The sequence below is a fragment of the Ixodes scapularis genome, unplaced genomic scaffold (assembly GCF_016920785.2).
Source record: "Ixodes scapularis isolate PalLabHiFi unplaced genomic scaffold, ASM1692078v2 PGA_scaffold4__175_contigs__length_147842914, whole genome shotgun sequence".
NCBI lineage: Eukaryota > Metazoa > Arthropoda > Arachnida > Ixodida > Ixodidae > Ixodes > Ixodes scapularis.
Window position 1 is genome coordinate 93,559,200 of NW_024609879.1, and position 10,346 is coordinate 93,569,545.

Here is a 10,346-nt window from a genome sequence, read left to right on the forward strand (position 1 = left end):
TTTGTAATTTATACTGACCAAAAGCTATCTACCTTGTCCATGGTAGAGGTTACACTAACACGAAATAAAATAACTTCAACATTTTGGGTGCAGATTTTGTGAAGAAATATATGCTTTGTGAATTATGAAAGGTCACTTATGACACGTGATGTACAAAGTGCATGGCAAAGATGTACTGGACAATTGTTGTATTAGTTCAAAGTGCACAGGGTGATAATTTCATTACTTTCAGGAATCTCCGAGTGACAGCGTTGCTCCAGGACTAGCTACTCCCGACCAGTCAGCAAGCTTGGCAGCTGGGCCAATTCATGTGAATTCACACCAAATCACCATGACACCTTATACTTGTCACAAAGCAGGAGGAAAAATTATTAACAAAATAAAGGTGTACTCTGAGATTAACTAAAATCACTAAAAGAACAGAATGTTTAGGTTAGTCCGGTGACAGGCGATAGGTCCATTCCCAGTGTAGGAGCCAGAAAAAGAGGGGATGACATCCAGAGACTTCATAGTCTTTTCCAGGTGTGGATTCAAGGGGGTGGGGGGGGGGGGGGGGGGGGGATGGGCGACCACCCCCCCCTTCTCTTTCCTCCTTTTCCATGGGCAATTTCACATGAGTGAACCCCCCGGTGACATGAAAGAATGGGAGAATAGTATCCTTACAAATTTCGCCCCCCCCCCCCCCCCTGCCCCCTTCCCCCGAAACGGAGCTCTGAATCTGTCCCTGGTCTTTTCTCCGTTGTTATGCGATGCCTCAACACCACACATGCACATGTTTAAGCAGGACACACGCCACCAGCAAGCACAGGCAAAACAGGGCCGCAGCCCAAAGAAGAAAACAAATAAAACATTCCAAGGACTCGCGTGGCAGAGTGCACCCACGAGCAGAGCCCTTGCCAGCCCGGGTGCTCCCCTCCCCACTACTCAGCAAAATTTTGCTTTGCTTATGTACCACCCGAAAAATCACTTTTCCAGAGAAAAACCTTGGCGGAAGCTAACATTTCTAAAGGTACAAACAGATGTCAGGGTTATCACCCACATGACAGAGCACTTCTCACACTCAACTGTCCCCGATGATATAGCCCAAAAGACTGAAGAGTGACGGAAAAAAATAATTTTTGTGGTTCCTTACCAGTCTGAAAAATTCACACCTTTCCCACCCAAAACAGAGTACCTCGTCGCATTGGGGTGGGACGGAAAGGTGTGCTAAGGATTAAAGGTTGAACCAGCCAAGCGGGGAACCAGCGGCTGCAGACAGTGCAGTCAGTGCCAACAAACAAAAAATAAATATTGCCTAGATTCGTGACAATTGTGGACCATAAATTATCCTGTGCATAACATTTAATTTAGAGAGCCACAAGCACTGTTTCTAAAAAGCACGTTGTTGCATTTTTCTGTGTTCGTGTAATGAAGTTTTCTGTGTTCGTGTAAATTAAGTGTAATGCAACTAATTTCCTTTTCTTCGTGGGTAAACCATATATCTTGAGGAGCCTGGAGGTGCAACTGCAACAACTTAGTTGATTTTTCCCTACCTCCCCGCCTTAATTTGTGGAGGAATAAAGAATTTTATCCTGACATGAAAAAAGCTAAATTTTTTATGTCCTGCCGTCTGGATTCTAAACATTGAGATATTTCATACTTCCAGGAATGCCGGGGTGAGGACATACTATCTCCAAATACTACTTCAAAGTAGTATACACTTGGTAAGTTGTGCCTCCACATTCAACACCTGTTGTGTTCCACTACAAGACGGAAGAATGATGAGGTTATTGAAATAGCATCATCATCTGCTCCAGAGGTGCGCAAACTGTTTAGGACTGCAACCTCCAAAACCTGGGACAAAACACGCTTATTCAAGAGCACAGTCTGGTTTCGGTGACTTTACCCTCGGCTTTACCAGCCACTTTTCTTAGGGGACTGTTATTTCTGTGCTAGCTTTATGCGTATTCATTTTTTTTCAGAAACTTTCCGAGACCGCGCGACCTCGTACAATAGCCCGCGACCGTTTGAGGGGTCACAACACACACTTTGCGCGTGTCTGATCTGTATAATGGATGCTGCAAAAGAAGCTCCCTCTTGAAAAGCGGGCAAAATGCATGGGCCAGGCAAAGGGACATAGTTTCAAAGTAGCTCAGGACTATGGAACTTTCAAAAGGTTATTTCAATACATGTTGAAAAAAGAAATAAACAGACACAAGCATTTTCATTGAAAAGCAGCAGCTGACACCAAAAGAGTGAACACATGTGTTCACACACTTGCCCATTGCATTCCTTTCTTGATTCTTTTTAAATGACACTACTCATAACTATGTGTAGTCATTGCTGTTTGCAAATACCGAATTTACTTGTGCAAGTAACACACTCGCATAATTAATTTACCTGCCATGTAAGCATAAAAAAAAAAATTCCCTTTTGTTATTCCTGCAAAGAACTTCTAATGAAAAATATGACTGCAATCAAGTGGTTACTACAAGAACATTACTGAAGAGCTGCCAATATAAACATTGTTTTGCCCTGCAGTAAAAATATTGCTTTCTGTGGAAACTTTGTGTGCTTGAGCACAAGCTTTTTTTTATCTTCGCATTTAGGTTGTTGTAGTGCCACGCACTGAGCTCACTACAAGCAAGCCACCACTGGATTCCACAGCCAGAAGACAAATGGGAACTGTAAGAGGTAAGCCCGAGTATCTTTCTGTTTGAACGTAAACAAGTTTAACAGAAGCTCCTCTGGTAGGGTTAAAGCCAGGAAAATTAAGAAGTCATCAACAAAAGACCTCAAGTTTCATGGTCCCAACATTTCAAAAAACCGAATTGACTTCTTCAGGTGTGACTATTTACAAATGTGAATGATTGCTTTCATATTTTGAATACTTCAAACGTTACTAACTTTCTGGCACACCTATACTCTATCAAGCCAGCCATTCAGTTCACTGTGGAATGTGAAAAGGAGGACACCTTGCTGTTTCTGAACGTGTTTATAAAGCGACAAAGAGAATATCTGAAGTTTACACCATACACCTTTTCATCTTAGCAGTTCCCTGACTGGCGCATAGTGTACTGCCACCATTAAATGGCTTTACTTCGGTCGGTTTTAGTTTTAGCGTACTCGTGGCTATTTTTCTGTGCTTTATTGGATACATTCAATTTTATAATATAAATATTTCTTACGTAGCACGACAACGTTCTGAGAACATTCCAGGAATGTTCAAGAGAACATAAGTAACATTCTTGGAATGTTGGAAATTTACGTAAGAACATTCTATCAACGTTGTCAGAATGTGGTGCAGGCACTTACGCTACATTCGGGGAATGTTTTCAAAGGGATATTTTTAAAATGTTCTGAGAACGACATAGAACATTACCAGGATATTCATTCAACATTCAAACATCCTAACAAGGTTCTAAGAACATTATCAGAACACCCAAAGAACTTCTGCAACTTTCTTGAAATGTTGCAAATTTATGCAGGGACATCCTTTTAATTTCCCCGAAACGTACATGGGTACATCCCTACATTCAGGGAGCATTTTCTGAGGCTTATGTACAAATATTTTACAATTACGGTTTGATTAGGAAACAGCACCGATCAGCTGTACTACATATATGGATGATGGTAAAGCTGCTCACTATGGATGATGGTAAAGCTGCTCACAAGGTGATGGATATTTTTTAATCGAACAATATTTTTAGAAAGTGGAGGCACAAGATTACCATTTTCCCAGCTCATTACTCACTCCGAGCTTAGAACAGACACACGTGGCATCCCACACTTCACTGCAGGATATACCTTTTTCAAAGTATTCTACCCCACATGCTAAAATTTGGATCTATTCAAAACTGCACCTCTACATATGCAGTGAGTGCCAAGTTTATTATAAAGTTTTGAAAACCATGGTTTTTCTCCTACACCTTGTATCACATTCCTCGGTAGATTCATACAAGATAAAACTGATCCCTTATGCTAAGTTTCCAGAAACTCCACTTAATTTGCATATTTTTGGCACAAAGTGGCATATAGTGGGTGGTGTTTCGAACAACAGGTTGCGTGAGAGCTCCGTAAAGTTGGCTTCACCTGCGAAATTTTTAGGAATGTTCGCAAGCGAACGTTCAAAGAATGTTGGGCATATGAATATTGGAAGGCGAATGTTCCGAGAACATTGTGCATACGAATGTTCGCCAACGAACATTCCTAGAACGTTAGCAGCTTACCTTGTGGGGAATGTTCGCATACGAACGTTCCTAGAACATTTTGAATGGTGTTTTAACGTTCCTTCAACATTCAGAACACCCAGGGAATGTTTGCATGACATTGGGTGCTACGTGGGTTAGTACGTAGCAAAAGAACAATCAAACAGTGTCTGAGCTGCATTGAGAACTCCTAACCTTTTGCTTTTTGGAACACATGGCCGTGTGTTTCCTTCAACGTTGACAGCCTTGAACTATCACAGCATTAGGAACAATGTTTTCGTGCTGTAGCCATTTATGCAAAAGTTCCCCGTACAGAAACCAAATTACCAAAACCATGTAGTTCTGCACACGAATAAAAAAAAAAAATAAGAGTACGGAAAACCTAAAAGCTTCCGCTATCACACACGTGTATGCTTATAACCGCCGGCACCCATTGAAACTTTTTTTTAATTTGTTTAAAGGCCCGAAACATTGAACTCGCTGTAATTGTATCGTTGAAAGATTTAAAAGCACCAGATAAAAGACCGAGATAAACATCCACTATTTAGTGTCTCTGCGAGTTTCTCTTGTGATTATGAAAACTGCTTTCGTCTGCCTGGATGGCACGGCACAAACATTTAAGACTTTCCTGTGCCTTCTTTTCTGTCACCTTCATTTCGAACACGAGGCAAGCGAGCCACAATCACTGAGCAGGCGTTGCCTTCATAACCAGTGAACTATACTGAGCCCTCGTGCTGGTCTTGCCGTCAGCTTTCGACTTAACGACGTCAAAGCTAGCGATAATCTCAGCATCCCGTCACATCCAGTGCGCCGTGGCTGGATGTAAAGAATGCACCGTGGCTGGATGTAAAGACAACTCTAGATATTGTTCAGATGATGATGTCCACTAATTGGAAAGCAGACATAAGTATTAAAAAAAAAGTTCACCAAAAAATGCCACCACCGTAGAAGAAAACAAACCTGCTGCTCCTCGCATGTAAATAGCCTCCCCCCAAAGAAAAAAAAAACAAGTTGGTTTTGAAACAGAGGGACCCTGAATCTTTAAGGCTTTGTTGGCAAGTGTTTTTATTTTTCTATCTTTATGTTTATGAGTATGCAAATCTTTTATGAGCAACTCACCCAAAAAAATTTCTCATTCCCGCAACGCAGACTGACATGCTGACAGAGCTCAAGGTTCTAGTCAGCCGTGGCACACAGATGGACTATACGCGGGCATCTTCGCCTGCCGCACTGGAGATCTGTCCCTTTGGCTTTGGATCAACACCACCTGTTCCATTTATCGATCCGGCATATCAGGTTCAGCCCACAGAGGAACCGCAGCCTCAAGCGGAACCTGAGCCAGCCACACTGGCAGAGATTGACTGGTTGTTCTGTGGAACAGAACAAGACATGGAGGTAGAGCTACCTTGAGAGATGGAACTGCCCTCAGAGCTGCCTGAAGATGACTTCCCCACTCAAGGAGATTGCTGCTTTGAAGTCGACCCTGCCTTTGAGGATGGCCTCCCCTCAGAGGCAGACCCGCCCTCTGAAGGCTACCTTCTCTTCAAAGCTGCCCCTTTCTTAAGCAGAGCCATACAATGCCGCTGATCGCACATACTACTCCTCGGATGAAGACAGCAGTAACAGGTTCGCTTTGCTTTATATACTGCAATGAAGCTCTAAATAATTTATTCCAAGTTATGTAATTTGCAAATTTTATCATAACTGTTGGGTTTATTTCATACGCTGTCTCAGTTATGGTGCTAATTGCTTTGGAATGCCACTTCCAATGTTTCACAATCTGACCACCAAGCTGCACTAGTTTGCACAGCACATAACTATAGTCCCCCCATTCTCCTGCCTCAGATATTTATCCATACATGGTGTTGCTTTATTTGAAATCGCAAATGAAGAATCATTAGTTTTACAAGCAGTTTTAACATGATGTACAAAGCATTCAACATTATATGCTCCTTCTTTTTTAAACTCTCTAAAGGTCTGCAGGCAAAAGCACAGCTCCGACGCCCGACAAGGAAAGGAAGTATATAATCTGCGAAGGATCCTTGTTGGTGCTGTTTAAGTTCTGTAGAGAGTGCCACAAGCCCTGCACAGCGGAACTGCATCCTGACGGCTCTTGCCCGACAGTGACCACAGAGTGCCAAGATGGACATGTCAGGAAGTGGACGAGTGAGCCCAGTATGTCGGGGAGGAATGTGGGAAGCCTTCTTCTCTCCGCCGCAGTTCTCTTCCATGGGGCAAGCCCTGTCGTAACACTGAGGATGCTGCAGCACTTAACATTCAAGTCATCTCCGATCGCACCTACTACAGATATCAAAAGCATTATCTTCTGCCTTCAATAGCCAGGGTAAGTCTCTTTTTTAATACTATGTTATGATGGACAGTGTTCATAATGGGTGACCATCACACCCAGAATCTACAAGACATGGTCCTCACCACCTCTGACCACCATTCAAAATAATGGGCGTTCATATCAAGAATTAGTTAATGTTTGCAAGCCCCTCATGTACTGCAGTCACTAGCACAATGAACACACTTTTTACCCACAGACAGTTACTCACATTTGATGCCGAAATGTCATCCCGCAGCAGTATTGCAGTGTTAAATCACATACTGGGTCCACTATTAAAATCTGGACAAAATTTAATTGGAAAATTCCACTCGACTACTGAACTCGGGAGCTTTGACTGACTATTTTCGCCCTGCATGCGAGACTTCCTTTGTTTTATACCCGATTTGCAGGGACATTAGCATTGCTTTCTTTCTCCCTGCTAGAATTGTGTAGGGTCTGCAGTAATAAATAAAATAAAAATAGAATAAACTTAACCGTGACTTTTCCAAATTTAACTTTGTCCAGATTATAGTGTTGGACCTAGTGCTCCACAACTTTTAAAACGACTCGTAACAAACGACTGAGAGACTTCCCTCAAAGCAGTGACTGAAAATGGCAGCACTAATTATGTGTTTTGGGTGGTGGCAGAAAAACACTAGTATTTCAAGCTTCCTTGCGTAATCCTCGCCAACATCCCCATCCGTAACACGCACCATCAACGTTTTACTGTTTACCTAAGCTTGGGTGCTTTTGTCAGGCACCAAGAGGCATCATGGGATATGCCGTCGTAGCAGGCGATGGAGGCACGTCAGCGCCTCTGTTGTCTGCTACGACCCGCTCTCTCTACTTGTGCCACGTGGTGTAGGAGCAACGAAGGGGGTGAGGAGTAGGGTGACCACTCGTCCCGCGCCTCGCGGGACTGTCCCGTATTGAGGGCTCGTGTCCTGCGTCCCACAAGAAATACCAAAATCTTGAAAATGTCCCGCATTTCACACTGCTGTTAACTTCACTATGCAACCCACGGCTCTGCTGAACAACGGGGCACGGGGAAGTGCGGAGGTCGCTGACAATCGTGTGAATCGCAATGGTACAACATTTTCGATCCAAGCATTGTGGGAAGCGTTCGTCGTTCTCGCATTAGAACTGACGCGCATGAGCCGTTGCGCCTCTCTTCCCTTGGTGGCAATATATTGGAGAGAAAATTGCTTGCCAAAAGTTGAAAATAAATTATTGTAATTATTTTCAAATCGTGCTGTATCAATGTAAAAAAAGTGGCTGTCAATTTTTTTTTTTTTGGTGAAGACGGTTGCAAGACGAAACGACTGCAACTCACAACGGTCAAAAACAACAAGACTCAAAGTTTCTGTTGGTAAAAATAAGAATCAACGGGAAACAAGAAGTTATAAAAGATTTACTGTTTCTTTTTTCCTTCTGATGCATTGAGTTCTGCTGTAGTCGATTTTATGTTTTCAACTTAGGCACATTTGACAAAACAGCACACTCGCAACTAAGATTTAAGGAAAAACCAAATCTCATATACTCGTGGCAGAATACACAGTCACACCTACGTCTGGTGTAGCCCCCTTCGCAAAAAGCTTACTCTTTCGCCGATAATGACACGGACATGTCACTAATGCAATCTATACCTTTTTCTGTTATTTTAAAGGCCCCGTGCAGCTCTCTAGATAGCCGATTGGGATATCTAGCCACAAACCTTGTGTCACTAAATGACGGTGCACAGGAACAGAGGCTGCAATGTGTAGCAAGGTGTCCTGACAGGGCTCTTCGTGTAGGCGCAGCATGTTCGCGCTTGCGATTATTAAAATATCTGCCCATGTGGCCGATGTACAGCGGTCTGCATGACACGGCAATTTCATATACCAGTCCCGTGGTGCATTCTGTGAACCTGTTGTATTGCTTTGTATCGCAAGAATCTGTGGAATTTCGGAAATTGTTGATTTTGCCTATGTGTATGTGCTTGTTGGTTGCAGAAAGCGGGGTACCGTCAAAGCACTCTGGCGGAGGTGGCGGGCAGCTTAATAGAAAAGAAAGGGACACCGGGGCGATCTCAGGAAAGAGACTAGGTGAATCCTGCATGTGCCCTCATTAACCCGCAATCTTAAAAAGGTTGCCGATCGGTATGATGCACCCTTTGCTTTTTCTACGCCCAATAAGCTATCACGAGTGGGCCGCAAAATCAACAATTCCCGAAAGCCCACAGATCCTTGTGATACAAAGCACTGCAACAGGTTCTTAGAATCCGCAACGGGACTGGTACATACCGTATTTACTCGCAGAATGAACGCACTTTTTTTTCCGAAAAATCGATGCAAAGTTGGGGAGGGCGTTCATTACGCGAGGTAAAATTTTTGAGTCCGTATTTGCTCCATAATGAACGACTGTTTATCTTGAAAAATCGAAGTAACTTCTTATCTCTCTGCGCGCTGCGCCCGACCTTGTAACCAAACTAAGCTGTGCAAAAAAAACCAAAAAACTCTGTTTTCTTTTTCTCTTAGTTCATTGTTGTTTTTTTATTTTTTGTGGTCTTTCGCAAGCTGTGTTGTTTGCTTAGGCGTTGCTTAGGCGAGGGCTCTCCGCTTATCTCCTTGTGCGCGGCGCGCGACCCCCCCCCCCCCCCCCCCCCCCCCGTAACCAAACTACACTGTGCAAAAAAGAAAAACCAAGAAAAAAAAAGCTCCTTTTTCTTTTGTTTTTTTCTCAGTCCCGTGGGTTGTTTATTTTTTTTTTTTTTTTTTTTTTGCCGCCTTTCGCAAGCTGTTTAGTTTGCTTAGAGGGCTTCTCCGCTCATCTTTATTACCTCCTTGCGCGCGGCGCGCGACCCCCGTAACCAAACTGCGCTGTGCAACAAAAAGAAAAAAAAAAAAAAAAAGCTCCTCTTTGTTTTTGTTTTCTCTTAGTTCCGTGGGTGTTTTCTTTTTCTTTTTGCCGCCTTTCGCAAGCTGTTTCCTTCGCTGAGAGCGCTTCTCCGCTTCTCTTTCTTACCTCCTTGCGCGGCGGCGCGCGAACCCAAAGTCCAGACAGCGCTGTGAAAAAAAAAAAAAGCTCCTCTCCATGTTTTTTTTTTTGTTTTTTTTTTGCTTCCGTTGTATCTGCGAATTTTTTGCAAGGCGTTTTGTTCGCCCAAGCAGCCCATGCATTCGCGACCTCGCTGCACCAGGATAAAAAAGTGCGTTCATTTCGCGCACGTGGGGGGAGGGGGTCACATTTTCGACGTCCCAGTTGGGAGTGCGTTTATTACGCGAGTGAAAAAAAAAATTTTGAGAGCCGACTTGGGGGGGGCGTTCATTACGCGAGTGCGTTCATTGTGCGAGTAAATACGGTATATGAAATTCCCATGTCATGCAGATCGTAAGCCACACAGGCAGATGTTTTAATAATTGCAAGCGCAAACATACAGCAGTTACACGGACAGCCTCCTAATGGCACCTTGCTACACGTTGCAGCTACTGCTTCTGTACGCCATCATATTCCATTTGGATATCCAGGAAGCTGTACGAGGCCTTTGAAATAACAGAAAAATGTATGGATTGTATTAGTGACGGGTCCGTGTCATTATCGGCGAAAGAGTAAGCTTCTTTGCGACGGGCTACACCGCACATAAGTGTGACTGTGTATTCTGGTACGAGTATAAAGAGATTGGGTTTTTCCATAAATCTTAGTTGTGAGGGTGCCCTGTTTCAACTTTTTTTTTATTGTCCTTGTGTAGTTTCAACTCCTTTGTCCTTGTTAGTTTCGGCACTTTGTACGTGATAATGAACCAACTAGCCCAAATCACCATTTTAATGCAACTGCTGTTTGTTTTTCTTTCT

At 43.3% G+C, this 10,346-nt stretch overlaps 1 long non-coding RNA gene across 1 annotated transcript; it reads left to right on the plus strand.

Moving 5' to 3' along the window:
- Positions 1–27: 27 nt before the first annotated feature.
- LOC115327098 lies at positions 28–6,527 on the plus strand. The gene is made up of 5 exons (XR_003919723.3): positions 28–310; positions 1,646–1,703; positions 2,589–2,673; positions 5,337–5,813; positions 6,163–6,527. It is a non-coding gene; the product is annotated as an uncharacterized LOC115327098 (long non-coding RNA).
- Positions 6,528–10,346: the final 3,819 nt, after the last annotated feature.